Here is an 18,907-nt window from a genome sequence, read left to right on the forward strand (position 1 = left end):
TATGGGAAAGGAGGTATCGGCTACTGATTGGAATGAAGTTCAGTCCTTGGTTAAAGTTCCTCTTTAATCATTCCTGCTGTGAGTGATTTTACTATTGTGGCTGTTTGGTGTATGTGTCATAAAGATCAGGAATTCTTGCATTGGCCATATTAATTTTTTTTTACAAGAAGTAAAAAACTTTTTATAAAAATGTATCGCTGCTAAAAAAACGGTCCTTTTAAAAGTTTTGTATAACCTGTCCTTGAACTAGGGCTTAAAGTGTACCCGAGGCGACATGACATGATGAGACGTGTATGTACAGTGCATAACATATTAACCTCTTGAGGACCACAGTGCTAAACCCCCCTAAAGACCAGGCCATTTTTAGTAAAAAGGGCCACTGCAGCTTTAAGGCCAAGCTGCAGGGTCGCACGACACACAGCACAAGTGTTTATCCCCCCCGAGCTTTCTGTTGGTGGGGCTGATCGCCCCCCAGTTTATTTCATTTTTTTTTACAAATATTTATAGGTTTTTTTAAAAAAATAAACGTTTTTGCTTTTTATGGTCACCACCCTCCCTCCCTCCGCCAGCATATCACAGCGATCGGCTGTGATAGGCTTCAGCCTATCACTGCCGATCGTTCTTTTTGTGCCCCAGGGGGAGAGCTGTGTCACACGGCTGTCCCCAGTACTTAGTCAAAAGACGACGGTGTCGCTGTCTGTCTCCCGAGTGGCGATCGCCGCTCGGAGACTGAAGGTGGGGCAGAGCTCTGCCCCCCCCCCCCAAGCAGGAGATGCGCGATCTCCTGCAAACTGCAGCCCCTTGACGCCAATTGGCGTTAGGCGGTCCTGGGGCTGCCGCCGCGGCCACGCCCATTGGCATGGGGCAGTCGTTAGGTAGATAATAACCAGGCTGTATTACTTGTTTTATTTTGCTGCCCGAAAGACATAATTTCTAGGCATGGAAGTAACCGCTTCTGTCTAGTAGGTAATATAGTAAACAGCACTGATAAGCAGATTACAGCCATAAAAGTTTTCCTGGCAGAATACAACGTCAGAGCACAAGGTGATTAAAAAAAAACCCTCACTAGTTCATGTATTTTAACTCTGGGACACTTACTAGATTGCCATTGAGCAGAGGCAAAAAAAAATCATTTTATTTACTTTGTAAATGTTTAAATATAAAATAAAACCATGGGATGTCTAAAAAAAGTAATTTTTAGGATTAGGAGGATAAATACAATTGTTTATCTCATCGGTTTATTTTCACCTGTGCTTCACATTAATGAAATTCAGCATCTATTAATTTTAACGATGTGTTTGTGTGTACAGGTGGGCTGGGTCCCTCCAGATTGGTTGTTTGCGATTAGTTATGAAGACGGAAACCACAGCCTCATTGTTTCCTCGTTGTCATTTGGGTGGTTATATATAGTAAAACATTTAACTAAAATGATATAGTTTGGGCATTTTTCTCTCCTTGTGAGAGGATGTTTGGAAGGTGAAATGGCTTTATTTACTCTTTGGCAGAGTGGAGCGTTTTCTTGTAAACATCTATCATTTTGTATTGATTTTCCGGAACACACACCATGTTATTCCAGCCTGGCCATGGCTTGAAGGCTCCTGAACACAGAAATAATATTGCAGTGTCAGCTGGGCAGTATGGCTTGTCCTCTGTCTCCTGCCACTTGTCACAGGCTAGTGGGGATGGGCTGTCAAAATCCTCGAAAAAGGGTATTCAGTTCAAGAGGGTGGTTTTGATGAAGATTTGTAACTGGGGTCACTTAGACACATCTGTGGCATGGCATGACTGTGGTCACTCCGGACCCATGGAACCAGTGGCGGCTCCAGCTTCAAATGTTTTGGGGGGCACGGTGGTTGGCTGTTGGGGCCAGGGCCTGTTCTAGACTCTTTTGTGAGGATGCGCCCCCTCGAATTGGAATGACTGCACAGCAGCAGAAAATTTGCACAGCACGTTATAGCTGCGTTGAGCCCCCCCAAAACACCCTCAGTATAGGTAGGTAGCCATGTATAGGTGCCCCCAGTATTGGTAGCTAGGTACAGTTGCCCCAGTATAGGTTAGCTAGGTGCATTGCCCCCAGTATAGGTTGGCCAGGCATTCTCTTCCGGCTTGAAGGAGGAAGTGCGCGTAGAGAGGCTTGCAACGCGTCCAATGGGACGCGTGCAAGCTATTTGGAGCACAGGCAGAATTGTGGGTAAATAACCCCTTATCATTTAGCCACACAGCTGTGACAATTACGGCTCATTTTAATTACGAATTCAAGTCCTTACGGACTCGTGATTATTCATGAGCCCCATCCCTGGTCAGGAGCTGCAAACGGGGGCTGTAACGGGAGAACAGAGGGACAGATGGAGCAGTAAGTGAAGGCTGAACCCCTCCCACCACCACAACACGTTTTTTAATCATTAGAAGTTGGACTCTGATATCTAACTAGTTCAGCAATGATAGGAACCATATGTAAACATCACAAACAGAACTCAGAGGCTTTTGAGCAGAGCCGATTATCTCTAAATGATGGTGCTAAAAGTTACCTCCAGATGTACTTGGCTAGTTTGCTGGCATGCTTCAATCCTTATTTTCTAGCAAGATGCTCCTGTGTGGACAGATCACAGACAAATCATTTCAGCCTCAGCCTGTTTCCGACTACTGGTGCAAGCAAGGGGGGGGGGGAGGAAAAGGAAGGAGGGAGAGAAACATGGTGCGTGTTATTCCTAATCTTAGTAGCTAAGCCTTGCTGCAGACTAGACAGGGCCGGTTTTAGACTTTTTGCCGCCTGAGGCAAACTTGTGAGGATGCCCCCCCCATTTTGGAATGATTGCCAGGTATAGTTGCCCCAGTGTAGGTACCTAGTATAGTTGCCCCCAGTATATGTAGTATAGTTGCCCCAGTAGGTAAGTATAGTTGCCCCTGTAAAGCTAGTATAGTTGTCTCAGTAGGTAGTAGTTACCCCAGTATAGCTAGTGTATAGTTTCCCCAGTATAAACTGGCCCCAGTATAGCTATAGTTGCTCCAGTATAGCTAGTATAGTTGCTCCAGCATGTGCCCGCTCCCCTGCCCGTCCTCCCACGGCCACTGCTCCTATAGGTTTAAATAAATACACTGGTCTATTTGTCATCAGATCGACCAACAGATAGCCTCCTGTGGAAGGACTACGGTCACTCAGCTTCCTGTGGAAGGACTACGGTCACTCAGCTTCCTGTGGAAGGACTACGGCCACTCAGCTTCCTGTGGAAGGACTACGGTCACTCAGCTTCCTGTGGAAGGACTACGGTCACTCAGCTTCCTGTGGAAGGACTACGGTCACTCAGCTTCCTGTGGAAGGACTACGGCCACTCAGCTTCCTGTGGAAGGACTACGGCCACTCAGCTTCCTGTGGAAGGACTACGGCCACTCAGCCTCCTGTGGAAGGACTACGGTCACTCAGCCTCCTGTGGAAGGACTACGGTCACTCAGCCTCCTGTGGAAGGACTACGGTCACTCAGCCTCCTGTGGAAGGACTACGGTCACTCAGCCTCCTGTGGAAGGACTACGGTCACTCAGCCTCCTGTGGAAGGACTACGGTCACTCAGCCTCCTGTGGAAGGACTACGGCCACTCAGCTTCCTGTGGAAGGACTACGGTCACTCAGCCTCCTGTGGAAGGACTACGGCCACTCAGCCTCCTGTGGAAGGACTACGGTCACTCAGCTTCCTGTGGAAGGACTACGGCCACTCAGCTTCCTGTGGAAGGACTACGGCCACTCAGCTTCCTGTGGAAGGACTACGGCCACTCAGCTTCCTGAGGAAGGACTACGGCCACTCAGCTTCCTGTGGAAGGACTACGGCCACTCAGCTTCCTGTGGAAGGACTACGGTCACTCAGCCTCCTGTGGAAGGACTACGGTCACTCAGCCTCCTGTGGAAGGACTACGGTCACTCAGCCTCCTGTGGAAGGACTACGGTCACTCAGCCTCCTGTGGAAGGACTACGGTCACTCAGCCTCCTGTGGAAGGACTACGGTCACTCAGCCTCCTGTGGAAGGACTACGGTCACTCAGCCTCCTGTGGAAGGACTACGGTCACTCAGCCTCCTGTGGAAGGACTACGGTCACTCAGCCTCCTGTGGAAGGACTACGGTCACTCAGCCTCCTGTGGAAGGACTATGGTCACTCAGCCTCCTGTGGAAGGACTATCTTCACTCAGCCTCCTGTATAAGGACTATGGTCACTCAGCTTCCTGTGGAAGGACTATGGTCACTCAGCCTCCTGTGGAAAGACTATGGTCACTCAGCCTCCTGTGGAAGGACTATGGTCACTCAGCTTCCTGTGGAAGGACTATGGTCACTTAGCTTCCTGTGGAAGGACTATGGTCACTCAGCTTCCTGTGGAAGGACTATGGACACTCAGCCTTTTCATGAAGTGAGACTCAGTTCTGAGTCGCAAATTGTACCCTCCCTGTTCTCCTTCACTAAGATCTTCCCACTGGTCTGCCATCACAGTTTCTTGTCATGTGACAAGATTAATGTCCACCAGTCTAGTGATGGTTGAACAATGAGACCAGCTTAGGAATGGGCATAATTTATGACCTCCATCTCACTCAATAAACAGACACAGGTTCACTTTAAATCCCAACAACCTGGAAACACTTAAACAGAAACCAGCAGGTCACTTTAAATCCCAACAACCTGGAAACACTTGAACAGAAACCAGCAATGTAAAACTGTAGGACCTGTTTCATTTTGACTGGCTACATCCCTGGTTCCCTTGGCTCTCCAGTCCTTTGATGCTGATGATGGTCTTTCCACATATGACTTTTTGCAGGGGCAAGACAACATGAAAGCCACATCATCTATTGTATCTTCTGATTGGTTTGGCCCAAAAAGGAGAGACATACACATATTTTGCATAGGTCACCAGGAGCCTATGGCTGGCCCCACAGCGGTCATTATTCAATCACAGGGCATAAGGGTCCTTCAGCACATTGTTAAAGAGGAACTCCAGTGAAAATAACATAATGAACAAAATTACTTAAATGTTTACATTCAATAAACATTCAATAATTACTGTATGTGCAAATGATTTAGTCAGTGTTTGCCCATTGTAAAATCTTTCCCCTCCCTGATTTGCATTCTGACATTTATCACATGGTGACATTTTAACTGCTGGCAGGTGATGTCAGTGGAAGGAGATGCCGCTTCCTTTTTTGGCTGTTGGAAACAGCTGATATTTCCCACAATGCAACAAGGCTCCCACAGAGTGATGTCAGCACCACGGTCCTGACATCACACTGTGGGAGGGGTTTCACCACAATATCAGCCATACAGAGCCCCCTGATGATCCGTTTGAGAAAAGGAAGAGATTTCTGATGGGAAAGGAGGTATCGGCTACTGATTGGGATGAAGTTGAATCCTTGGTTACAGTTTCTCTTTAAGCAAATTGTACAATGAAAGCATGCTTCAATCACTGCCACTGTAAACCCGCATGTTGTCTGGTAAATGCACCGCGTGCTACATGCTGTGTGCAGCTTAATCCCTTGGATAAAGGGGTCCAGCCTTCAGATCAGGTGTTTTTGTGGCTATACTTGTTATGGGTGTGAAGATTACAATGTCCACACTTGTTTCATGACCCTTGTAAGATGGGCCCCGAGGCTGTGAGGGCCCCATGATCTGTAGTTATGCCCCTGGTTGTGCATTACTGCAATAGGACCCACCGCACCACTCCCAATGGGAACGTATCATAGAAATATCATTGCATCACACTGAAATGCAATAATATGGTCTATTGCAATGGAACACAACAAATTCAATGTGGAAGGACCCTTGGAGTCTGACATATTTATTTCCCTCTAAACAATACTAGTTGCCTGGCAGCCTTGCTGATCTATTTCAGTAGTGCCAACTGTCACGGTCTCGCCGTGGCAGTTCTGTTTTCACCCCTCCCTCACGGTTTTACTGGGCGGGGAGCCATCCTCACGGCGAGGAGAGACTAGAGCAGTGAGAAAAGATGGAGGTGCCAGCCAGGAATATAAGATGCAGAATGCCGGTAATCACCATGTATATTCATTCCTACCTCCCTCCCTCCCTCCGAATGTGCCCCCGTGTCCCCCTGTTTGCAGAGTATAAAGTGCGCAGCAGAGCGCCCTTCATCTTACCGTTCATCCTCGCCGGACCGGCATCAGCTTCATTCTGCTTCCTGTGACGTCACAGGAAGCAGGAATCAATAGAGCCAGATGCCGGCGAGGATAAACGGTAAGATGAACGTTGCTCCACTGCGCACTTTATACTCTGCAAACAGGGGGACACGGGGGCACATTCGGAGGGAGGGTGGGAGGGAGGTAGGAATGAATATACATGGTGATTACCGGCATTCTGCATCTTAAGCTCAACACACACCATACAATCTTGGTTGCACAGATTTACCAAATCTATGTAGTATAAGGGCCAACAGATTGAAAATACCTTGAATGATTGATTGAATAAGCTCTTATACTACATGAAAGTGGTAAGATTGAACAATCAAGATTGTATGGTGTGTGTTGAGCCTTATATTGCCGGCTGGCGCCTCGATAATTTTTTTTTTCTCATTAAACATTCGTTATGGAATGCGGGACTAGGGGTGTATTGGGGCGTGGTCCCGTTTTCCCTTTCCTAAATGTTGGGAGGTATGCTATTTGGCTGCAGTAGTGTCTGAATCACACCAGAAACAAGCATGCAGCTAATCTTGTCTTATCTGACAATAATGTCAGAAACACCTGATCTGCTGCATGCTTGTTCAGGGTCTATTGCCAGAAGTATTAGGGCCCATTCACACTAGAAGCGCTTTTCTGAGCATTTTGCGATTGATTAGCATTTCTAAAAATCGCAATTTTAATGAAAAGCGCTTCTGGTGTGAATGGGGCCTCAGAGGCAGGAGGATCAGTAGGATAGCCAGGCAACTGGTATCTTTTTTAAAGGAAATAAATATGGCAGCTTCCATACCCTTTAGTTTCAGTTGTCCTTTGTTCCTCAGAAAGGGGCTTACAATCTAATCCCTACCATAGTCATATGACTATGTATATATTGTGTAGTGTATTGTAGACTAGGGACAATTTAGGGGGAAGCCAATTAACTTATCTGTATGTTTTTGGGATGTGGGAGGAATCCGGAGTGCCCAGAGGAAACCCACACAGACACGGGGAGAACCTACAAACTCTGTGCAGAGAGTGCCCTGCTGGGATAAGTTTAGCTTATCCGTATAGGTGCACATTCATGTGTATGGAGTGTAGAGAGCAAAACTCTGCCGCTTAAAGGGGAACTGAAGTAAGAGGTATATGGAGGCTGCCATATTTATTTCCTTTTAATCAATACAAGTTGCCTGGCAGCCCTGCTGGTCTATTTCTCAGCAGTAGTATCTGAATAACACCAGAAACAAGCATGCAGCTAGTCTTGTCAGATCTGACTTTAAAGTCAGAAACACCTGATCTGCTGCATGCTTGTTCAGGGGCTAGGGCTAATAGTATTAGAGGCAGAGGATCAGCAGAGCTGCCAGGCAACTGGTATTGATTAAAAGGAAATAAACATGGCAGCCTCCATATACCTCTCTCTTCAGTTCCCCTTTAAGAATTCTCATCAATAAAGCAATCGTTGCATAATGACTGCTTTATATCTCTTGAAGCAAATTAGCCTTTTATTGGTCCTGGTAATGAATGAAGTGCAGCTGTGTCTGCCTGTGAGAGCACTACAGGAGGAATACTGAATACGAGATTTACGAGTGGGATAATAAGCAACATGAGCTGTGTGCAGTGCTTCACCAGGGATATCCATTTCTTTCACTTGGTGGTTTATTCTTATAAGGAGGGATACTGGGTTTGCCATTCACTCACCATCAATACATTCTATAAATGTATAAAATGACTGCCATCACTATTCAGTCATTCTCATCCCTCCAAATCAATGCTATCAGTATGGATAGTGGGGCTGCTAGGCGGTCATCCTTTAGGACCCTTTCCCATGAAGAGTTGACAGGCGGTGAAGACTCCTTGAACTCTCACAACTGCTTGCTGCTGCCTGGTCCCTGAGGCCGCAGGACAGCCACCTGTGGAAAAGGGCCCTAGGAAGTTGCCTTGGGACACACCAGAGACGACCACAGATTATAGACATAGGGAAGGTGGATTACCAAATCATCAGAAAGGTGCGTAGTTAGAAACAAGCCAGAACGAGTCAGTGGGAGACAAATCATATAATCAGTAGTAGAGAATACGTGGTATTTGGACCACAGCCAATGCTGACACAGGAAGACATGGGGGTTTAATTGGTCATTGGGGTAATTTCAGCTTATTGCTGCAAGGGCTTAATTTAGTTGCTGGTATTTGGCTGTAAGGCTGCATTTCCACTTGTGCGGTGCGAATCGCCGCGGTAAAAATTCACATGCGGATACGAATTTCGCATGTGGGTCTATGCGAATTTTCATGCAAATTCGCATGAAAATTCGCATGGATGACGATGTATGCGAATTTAACCATAGCAGTGCTGGTGTGCTTTTCCATTGTTGCTATGCGAATTCGCATGAAAATTCGCATACCCAAACCTCATGCGAATTTCCTATTAAATACATTGTATGTGATTCGCATAGCGGTATGCAATATGCAAATTCTGATGGCTCTGCCATGCAAATTTTTTCTGACAAGTGGAAACAGTCCCATTCACTTGTATTGCTACGTGAATTTGCATGTGAAAACCGCATGCAAATTAGTGATAGGGGAAATGGGCCCCAAACATTTCAATCCTTTGTTTTGGGATTAGGCATCATAGGAAAGGAATATGACATGTTAGCATGTTCAAACTGGTGTATGGAACGCTGCAATTTATCTGCGATTTAATGCAGGCGATTGGCAGCGTTTTAGGCCTCTTTTTCCACAGGCAGCTGAACTGTGTGCTCAGCAAGCAGTTGCCAAGCAGCAGTGAGCAGATACCAGGCAGTAGCAAGCAGTTGTGAGAGTTTGAGAGGCATTTCACTGCCTATCAACTGCCCGTGGAAAAGAGGCCTTAAAGAGAGCCTGAACTGAAAATAAAAAGTAAATATAACCATACACAGGTCATACTTACCTCCCGTGTAGTCTACTATTCAATCTCTTTCTCCTCTCCTGCGTCCCATTTGTCCACTGTGATCAATGGATTTCTCCATCCTCCATTTTAAAAATGGCCATTAACCCCTAACAGCTTCCTGGTGCGCACACTGTGAAACTGTGATATCACCCACTTGAGCCATAGGGAAACATGGACATTATATTGCACATTCAGTTGTAACTGACAGCTGCTGATATATAACTGACAGCAACTGGTATATTTCAGTTCTGACAAAATATTGTCAGAACTGGAAGGGATCACTGTAAGAAGAAAATGGTGAGCTTCTGAGAGGAACTGACGGTGAGGTTAGTATGTAATATTCATTTGCAGCTACACCATATGTTTATTTTAAATAATTGTCCTTGCTTCAGGTTCCCTTTAAACACCAGTTTTACAGGAAAAAGGAGCTTGGTGGCCAGCAGACAACAGGTTAAACTGCCCAATAAGCACTCACTTTTTCTGTCCATCTGAAAGAGCCCTAAAGCCTTGAACACACCTTTGAGGACTGCCTCTGGGCAGGGATACAGCCCTCAGGTGATAGTCCAGGGCCGAATGCTGATGCACAATGGAGCAGGTCCTGGTGGGTAGGAGAACAATGCTCTTAAGGTGCATACACATCCAATTTTGATTGGCCAATCATTGGCCAAATTTACCACCTTCACAAAGCATGAGGGCCAACAGACTTTAAATACTATGAACAGATTGTGCAGGTAAGTTTTCATACTACAGGGAAGTGGTAAAATTGGCCAATCATTAACCTCCTGAGCGGTATGGACGAGCTCAGCTCGTCCATCACCGCCGGAGACTGCCGCTCAGGCCCTGCTGGGCCGATTTGCTTCAAATAAAGTGCAGCACACGCAGCCGGCACTTTGCCAGCCGCGTGTGCTGCCTGATCGCCGCCGCTCTGCGGCGATCCGCCGCGAGCAGCGGCGAAAGAGGGTCCCCCCAGCCGCCTGAGCCCAGCGTAGCCGGAACAAAAAGTTCCGGCCAGCGCTAAGGGCTGGATCGGAGGCGGCTGACGTCAGGACGTCGGCTGACGTCCATGACGTCACTCCGCTCGTCGCTATGGCGACGATCTAAGCAAAACAAGGAAGGCCGCTCATTGCGGCCTTCCTTGTTTATTCTGGGCGCCGGAGGCGATCGGAAGAACGCCTCCGGAGCGCCCTCTAGTGGGCTTTCATGCAGCCAACTTTCAGTTGGCTGCATGAAATAGTTTTTTTTTTATTAAAAAAAAACCCTCCCGCAGCCTCCCTGGCGATCTCAATAGAACGCCGGGGAGGTTAATTGGGTTTACCAGGCTTTAGGGGTTGCTTGAAGGTCACTAAAGATCCACCATAATAGATCTTTAGGTGATGCCAGGGGGGCTCCCATACAGACAGATTCATGCTAGACTCTCGCCTGAGGTTGTCTCTCTTCACTTCTCCGGCCAAATTTAATCTAGGGCATACCTGTCAAACTCTGTGGTTTTCCTGCTTTGCATTAGGTTTAGCTCCTTCTAGACCAGGCATGGGCAAACTTGGCCCTCCAGCTGTTAAGGAACTACAAGTCCCACAATGCATTGCAGGAGTCTGACAGCCACAGTCAGGCAAATGCATTGTGGGACTTGTAGTTCCTTAACAGATGGAGGGCCAAGTTTGCCCATGCCTGTTCTAGACCACCAGGGAAGCTATATTGAAGATGAAGCCCTAGATAACCAGGGAAGCCATATGGTGGGGGGAGGAAGCACTAGCACCAGGGAACTGTATAGGGGATCACTATATACCAGGGAACTGTACAGAGGAGGGATTGGGCACACTAGACACCAGGGAAATGTATAGGGGAGATATTGGGGACACTAGGGAACTGTATAAGGTAGGGAAAGGGGAGGTCACCAAAGAACTGTATAGGGGTGGGAGGAGGGCCACTAGACACCAGGGAACTGTATAGGGAAGGGCGGGGAAGTCATAAGACACCAGGGAACTTTATGAAAGAGGGAGGTGGCCACTAGACATTGAGGCATGTTCAGTTTTGACCTACTTTGTATTTAAGTTTGACACTCCTGATCTAGAGTGTTACATAGCTTAAAGGAAACCAGAGAGGATTGAGGCACAAGCATGGATACTTAGGACATCCTCCAGCCCCCTGTAGGCTCTCTCGCCATCCTCCCCAGCCACATAGTTCTTCTTCTGGTAGATGCTGACTACTGCACATCCTTGGTCGCGCTCTTGTGGCTCGAGAACGCTCTGCACCTGCGCAGTGTACTAAGACTAGAACTGCGCAGGCGCATACTGCTCTCAAGCACAGAAGCGCTATCAGCAGGAGTGTGGTCAGGAGGACCATGCAAGTGCAGTGGAGCACAACTGGAGCGGAGCAGTGCTTTTCAGCGCTGCTAGATTTGGGCGCAGCCGGCGCCTCCATAGACTACAATAGGAATCACTCCTATTGCAGCGCTCAGTGAGTAACGTCGGCTCCGTCAGCAGACGGAGCCGAGGTTGCTTAAAAAACACAATAATTCGGCCTCCAGGCATCGCTGGAAGCTGAATTATTTCATTCCCCACTATCCATGGCGGCCTGGAGGGGGAATAGTAATTAAAACGGCCCGGACTTGTGCAGAAGCAGGATCAACCATATACCGGCTGTATCCTGTGCCCAAGTCTACTGGCGCCGATTTCAAATGCACTCCAACTGGAGAATTTAACAGAAAAGAAGAGAACAAAGCAGCCCGAGAGGAAAGTGAGGGAGCCTCCCTCCCCCATATGGCTTCCCTGGTGATCTAGAGCTTCACCCCAATGTAAATTTGTGGGGTGATCTAAAGTGAGCCAAACATAATGCAATGCAGGGAAACCACTTGCGGGATAATCCAGAAGCTTCCCCTGTCCTCCTCCACTGGGCCATTCCAGTGCTGCGTCCTCCGGAAAACCATCAACAAGCCTGCGCAGTACCATGGACTCAATCAGGCTCAGCTTTTTTTCAGTGAAGCCCGATCAGGTCCGTGCCAATGCGGAGATGCAGTGCAGCCACGCCCGTACCAGAACATCCCAGTGGTGGAATGGCCTGGTGCAGGAGGACGAAGGTAGCCTCTCGAGGATCCAGAGGCTTCCCTCTCTTGAGGTAAGTAACTTTTTTTTTTTTTCTTAAAAAGGATTTGCTTTTAGTACGACCCAACTAGTCCATATTTTGAGGTAATGATCGATTCTATCCGTTGAGCTAGTCTGAGCATCTGAGCTAATCTAACAACTCTTGTCCACCACTGTGAGATCTTCGGGAGAGGAGTCAGAATATTTCCAAAGAAATGGAAAGTTAGCTCTAGCTGCATTAACAGGTGGACCACAATAGATTTCTTGTATTTTCTTCAATGAGAATGAATTACAATAAGGCTGGTTTCACAGTGGGACGTTACAGGCGCACGTTAGAGCAGCCAGTAACGCAGCCCACCGCACAGTAATGAAAAATCAATGGGGCTGTTCACAGTGCGGACGTTGCGTTACATTGTAACGCTGCGTCACAAGACAACGTACTGCATGCAGTACTTTGGACGCGGCTGAGCCGCGTTAGACTGCTTGCACATGCTCAGTAATGTTTGGGAGGAGCGGAGAGCGGCCAGGCACATGGCTAATTAATATGCACTGCACGTTATGACGTGCAGTGTTTACTTCCTGGAGCAGCCGCTCTGTGCAGCGATTGGCCGGCGGGACCACGTGATGCCGCATGCGCACAAGAGTGCGCATCACGGCATCACTGACGCCAGAGTGAGCTGCACAACGCGGCTCACTCTGACGTCCAGATCCAGCACCACCAGGCGTTGAGTTAGGGGGACGTTATGCGACCTTAACGCCCCTTCTAACGCAACGTCCTGGTGTGAAATTAGCCTAAGTGTACGTTTTCACTAACTCGAATTCGCATGCGTTCCCCGTATGCAAATTCGCATAACCAATAAAAGTTCATGAGCCAGTGTCCACTTGTCAGGAAAACGGAGCGTTTTCTTGTCCAGGAAAAATCTGCACAGGAGAGGCTCTCGAATTCGGACACCGCATGTGATCCGCATACAATGTATTTAATAGGGAATTCGCATGGCTTTTTTTTAATGTGAATTTTCATGCAAATTCGCATGGAATCAATGAAAAAGCACACAGGCACTGCCATGGTTAAATTCGCACACAGCGTCATCCATGCGAAATCGTATGCGAATTTTGCGGTAAAATTCGCATACAACTGCATGCGATTTCGCTCCTGCATGCAAATTCGTCTGCGGGGAATCCGCAGCGATCCCACACTGCACTAGTGGAACCGTACCCTAAAAGGAGAAAAGGCTGATTGGAAAGGCACCTTTGTTGAAGAAATTTGGGGCACATGCTTCAAAGAAGAACATGCAGTCACAGCAGTGGCAGTAGTTGTTGGGTAACCGTATCCAGCTTCCAGTCTCCAAAGAACTCAGAAACAGCAGTTAGCAAGATTCTGCAGAGAAGCATCCAACCAATTATTATTATTTAGTATTTATATAGCTTGTTACTAACTGTCCATCAGAGGAGCTCACAATCTAATTTCTACCTTAGTAATATAGTCTAGGGTCAACTTAGGGGGAAGCCAATTAACGTATCTGTATGTTTTTGGAATGTAGGAGAAAACCAGAGTGTCCAGAGGAAACTAACACAGACATTGGTAGAACAAACAAACTATGAGGTTCGAACCAGGGACCCAGTGCTGCAAGGCAAGAGCGCTAACCACTATGCCGCTGTGCTGCCCACAACCAACGACACCCTCTACCAAGGAAGTACCATAACAATCCTGGTTGTCCCAGACACCAACCATTCTCCTTGATCTTTGCTTAGAAGACATTTTAGGAACAAATGCAGGCAAAGTAGTTTGTTGTAAGGGTTTTCCTGATGCCCAAAAATAACAGCAAAGGTTTGGGCAAGAATAAGGGTGCATACACACATCCAATTTTGGTTGGCCAATTTTACCAGTTCCTTGTAGTATGAGAGCTTACCTACGCAATCTATCCTTAGAATTCAGAGTTGGCCCTCATGCTACATGGAGGTGGTCAAATTGGTCAGTGATGGCCAATCAAAATTGGATGTGTGCACGCAGTTTATTTTTCATCTGGGGCTATACTTTTTATCTGAGGCATACGATGACAGAGACAGACCTTGGCTGCTATCACCATGTCATGAGGACAGAGGCAGTAATTATGATTTTCAGTTATTAGAACTAGCAAGGCAGCTGCACACTGGGCCAAGGAGAAGGAATGACACTAGGTGGAATGTACTATATACTGCAATGTGCATACAGTAGAGGAAGGCAGCAGCCAACATGCAACCAGATTGCAGCAGCAGTTGCCAGGGAAGCAGGAGCACTCATGCTAGTATGATTTTTTTTTTTTTTTATTGATTTTTTTAGCCGTCATCCTGAGGTGAATCCTAGGTTGGATATGGGCTGATTAGACAGTGGACCTGTACAGGGCCAACGGGGAGTCATTCAGACACTGGTGGTCTTATCTCCCTTACGAAACACCAACATAATTTGCAGTGGATGCAGTATTACAGCTGGGGCACACTAGGGCAACTTTGGCAACGTTTTTGGATCGCCAGCAATTCCAAAAAACGTGCAGACTAATAAGTGCTATGTGATAGTGTGATTTACAGAGAGCTCACAGTGCAAGAGGATCAGTGTGGCATACAGAGAGCTTACAGTGCAAGCTGGTTAGTGCTGCATACAGAGAGCTCACTGTACAGGCTGATCAGTGCTGCATACAGAGCTCACAGTGCAGGAGCATCAGTGCTGCATACAGAGAGCCCACAGTGCAGGAGGATCAGTGCTGCATACAGAGAGCTCACAGTGCAGGACGATCAGTGCTGCATACAGAGTGCTCATAGTGCAGGAGGATCAGTGCTGCATACAGAGTGCTCACAGTGCAGGAGGATCAGTGCTGCATACAGAGAGCTCACAGTGCAGGAGGATCAGCACTGCATACAGATAGCCCATAGTGCAGGAGGATCAGTGCTGCATACAGATAGCCCATAGTGCAGGAGGATCAGCGCTGCATACAGATAGCCCATAGTGCAGGAGGATCAGTGCTGCATACAGAGAACCTACAGTGCAGGAGGATCAGTGCGGCATACAGAGAGCTCACAGTGCAGACTGATCAGTGCGGCCTACAGAGAGCTCACAGTGCAGACTGATCAGTGCTGCCTACAGAGAGCTCACAGTGCAGACTGATCAGTGCTGCCTACAGAGAGCTCACAGTGCAGGCTGATAAGTGCTGCATACAGAGAGCTCACAGTGCAGACTGATCAGTGCTGCCTACAGAGAGCTCACAGTGCAGGCTGATCAGAGCTCACAGTGCAGGCTGATCAGAGCTCACAGTGCAGGCTGATCAGAGCTCACAGTGCAGGCTGATCAGAGCTCACAGTGCAGGCTGATCAGTGCTGCATACAGAGAGCTCACAGTGCAGGAGGATCAGTGCTGCATACAGAGAGCTCACAGTGCGGGAGCATCAGTGCTGTATACAGAGAGCTCACAGAGCACGCTTCTCAGTGCAGCATACAGAGAGCTTACAGTGCAGGAGGATCAGTGCGGCATACAGAGAGCCTACAGTGCAGGAGGATCAGGGCTGCATACAGAGAACCCCTAGTGCATGCTGATCAGGGCTGCATACAGAGAACCCCTAGTGCATGCTGATCAGTGCTGTATACAGAGAGCTCACAATGCAGGCTGCTCAGTGCTGTATACAAAGAGCTCACAGTGCAGGCTGATCAGTGCTGCCTAGAGAGCTCACAGTGCTGCCTAGAGAGCTCACAGTGCAGGCTGATCAGTGCTGCCTAGAGAGCTCACAGTGCAGGCTGATCAGTGCTGCCTAGAGAGCTCACAGTGCAGGCTGATCAGAGCTCAAAGTGCAGGCTGATCAGAGCTCACAGTGCAGGCTGATCAGAGCTCACAGTGCAGGCTGATCAGAGCTCACAGTGCAGGCTGATCAGAGCTGCATACAGAGAGCTCACAGTGCAGGAGAATCAGTGCTGCCTACAGAGAGCTCACAGTGCAGGAGGATCAGTGCTGCCTACAGAGACCTCACAGTGCAGGAGGATCAGTGCTGCCTACAGAGACCTCACAGTGCAGGAGGATCAGTGCTGCCTACAGAGACCTCACAGTGCAGGAGGATCAGTGCTGCCTACAGAGACCTCACAGTGCAGGAGGATCAGTGCTGCCTACAGAGACCTCACAGTGCAGGAGGATCAGTGCTGCCTACAGAGACCTCACAGTGCAGGAGGATCAGTGCTGCCTACAGAGACCTCACAGTGCAGGAGGATCAGTGCTGCCTACAGAGACCTCACAGTGCAGGAGGATCAGTGCTGCCTACAGAGACCTCACAGTGCAGGAGGATCAGTGCTGCCTACAGAGAGCTCACAGTTCAGGCTGATCAGTACTGCATACAGAGAGCTCACAGTGCAGGGTGATCATAGAGCTCACAGTGCAGGCTGATCAGTGCGGCCTACAGAGTGCTCACAGTGCAGACTGATCAGTGCTGCCTACAGAGCGCTCACAGTGCAGACTGATCAGTGCTGCCTACAGAGCGCTCACAGTGCAGACTGATCAGTGCTGCCTACAGAGCGCTCACAGTGCAGACGGATCAGAGCTCACAGTGCAGGCGGATCAGAGCTCACAGTGCAGGCGGATCAGTGCTGCATACAGAGAGCTCACAGTGCAGGAGGATCAGTGCTGCATACAGATAGCTCACAGTGCAGGAGGATCAGTGCTGCATACAGATAGCTCACAGTGCAGGAGGATCAGTGCTGCATACAGAGAGCTCACAGTGCAGGAGGATCAGTGCTGCATACAGAGAGCTCACAGTGCAGGAGGATCAGTGCTGCATACAGAGAGCTCACAGTGCAGGAGGATCAGTGCTGCATACAGAGAGCTCACAGCGCAGGAGAATCAGTGCTACATACAGAGAGCTCACGGCGCAGGCTGATCAGTGCTGCATACAGAGAGCTCACGGCGCAGGCTGATCAGTGCTGCATACAGAGAGCTCACAGTGCAGGCTGATCAGTACTGCATACAGAGACCTCACAGTGCAGGAGGATCAGTGCTGCATACAGAGAGCTTACAATTCAGGCTGATCAGTGCTGCATACAGAGAGCTCACAGTGCAGGAGAATTAGTGCTGTATACAGAGAGCTCACAGTGCAGGAGGATCAGTGCTGCATACAGAGAGCTCACAGTGCAGGCTGATCAGTGCTCCTTACAGAGAGCTCACAGTGCAGGCTGATCAGAGCTTACAGTGCAGGCTAAGCAGTGCTGCATACAGAGAGCTCACAGTGCAGGAGCATCAGTGCTGCATACAGAGTTCACAGAGCACGCTTCTCAGTGCGGCATACAGAGAGCTTACAGTGCAAGCTGGTCGGTGCTGCAAACAGAGAGCTCACAGTGCAGGAGGATCAGTGCTGCATACAGAGAGCTCACAGTGTGGGAGCATCAGTGCTGTATACAGAGAGCTCACAGAGCACGTTTCTCAGTGCTACATACAGAGAGCTCATAGTGCAGGCTGATCAGTGCTACATACAGAGAGCTCACACTGCAGGCTGATCAGTGCTGCATACAGAGAGCTCACAGTGCAGGCTGATCAGTGCTGCATACAGAGAGCTCACAGAGCACGCTTCTCAGTGCTGCATACAGAGAGCTTACAGTGCAGGCTGATCAGTGCTACATACAGAGAGCTCACAGAGCAGGCTGATCAGTGCTGCCTAGAGAGCTCACAGTGCAGGCTGATCAGAGCTCACTGTGCAGGCGGATCAGTGCTGCATACAGAGAGCTCACAGTGCAGGCTGATCAGTGCTGCATACAGAGAGCTTACAGTGCAGGAGGATCAGTGCTGTATACAGAGCGCTCACAGTGCAGGAGGATCAGTGCTGCATACAGAGAGCTCACAGTGCAGGAGAATCAGTGCTGTATACAGAGAGCTCACAGTGCACTAGGATCACTGCTGCATACAGAGAGCTTACAGTGCAAGCTGGTCCGTGCTGCATACAGAGAGCCCACAGTGCAGGAGCATCAGTGCTGTATACAGAGTTCACAGAGCAGGCTTCTCAGTGCTGCAAACAGAGAGCTCACAGTGCAGGAGGCTCAGTGCTGCATACAAAGAGCTCACAGTGTGGGAGCATCAGTGCTGTATACAGAGAGCTCACAAAGCAGGCTTCTCAGTGCTGCATACAGAGAGCTCACAGTCCAGGCAGATCAGTGCTGCATACAGAGAACCCCTAGTGCATGCTGATCAGCGCTGTATACAGAGAGCTCACAGTGCAGGCTGATCAGTGCTACATACAGAGAGCTCACAGTGCAGGCTGATCAGTGCTGCATACAGAAAGCTCACAGTGCAGGCTGATAAGTGCTGCATACAGAAAGCTCACAGTGCAGGCTGATCAGTGCTGCCTAGAGAGCTCACAGTGCAGGCTGATCAGAGCTCACAGTGCAGGCTGATCAGTGCTGCATACAGAGAGCTCACAGTACAGGCTGATCAGTGCTGCATACAGAGAGCTCACAGTGCAGGAGAATCAGTGCTGTATACAGAGAGCTCACAGTGCAGGAGGATCAGTACTGCATACAGAGAGCTCACAGTGCAGGAGGATCAGTGCTGTATACAGAGAGCTCACAGTGCAGGAGGATCAGTGCTGTATACAGAGAGCTCACAGTGCAGGAGGATCAGTGCTGTATACAGAGAGAGTTCACAGTGCTGGAGGATCAGTGCTGTATACAGAGAGAGTTCACAGTGCTGGAGGATCAGTGCTGTATACAGAGATAGCTCACAGTGCTGGAGGATCAGTGCTGTATACAGAGATAGCTCACAGTGCTGGAGGATCAGT

At 48.6% G+C, this 18,907-nt stretch overlaps 1 protein-coding gene across 2 annotated transcripts in view; it reads right to left on the minus strand.

Annotated features, from left to right (window-relative positions):
- LOC137521738 (ETS homologous factor-like) overlaps positions 1–18,907 on the minus strand; it is a 41,146-nt gene that overhangs the window by 20,239 nt on the left and 2,000 nt on the right. For both annotated transcript variants that reach the window (XM_068241406.1, XM_068241405.1), the window contains exon 2: positions 2,529–2,590. The gene's annotated coding sequence lies outside the window, so the exon portion shown is untranslated. The remainder of the gene's footprint in view (positions 1–2,528; positions 2,591–18,907) is intronic.

Source organism: Hyperolius riggenbachi, chromosome 6, assembly GCF_040937935.1.
Source record: "Hyperolius riggenbachi isolate aHypRig1 chromosome 6, aHypRig1.pri, whole genome shotgun sequence".
Taxonomy (NCBI): Eukaryota; Metazoa; Chordata; class Amphibia; order Anura; family Hyperoliidae; genus Hyperolius; species Hyperolius riggenbachi.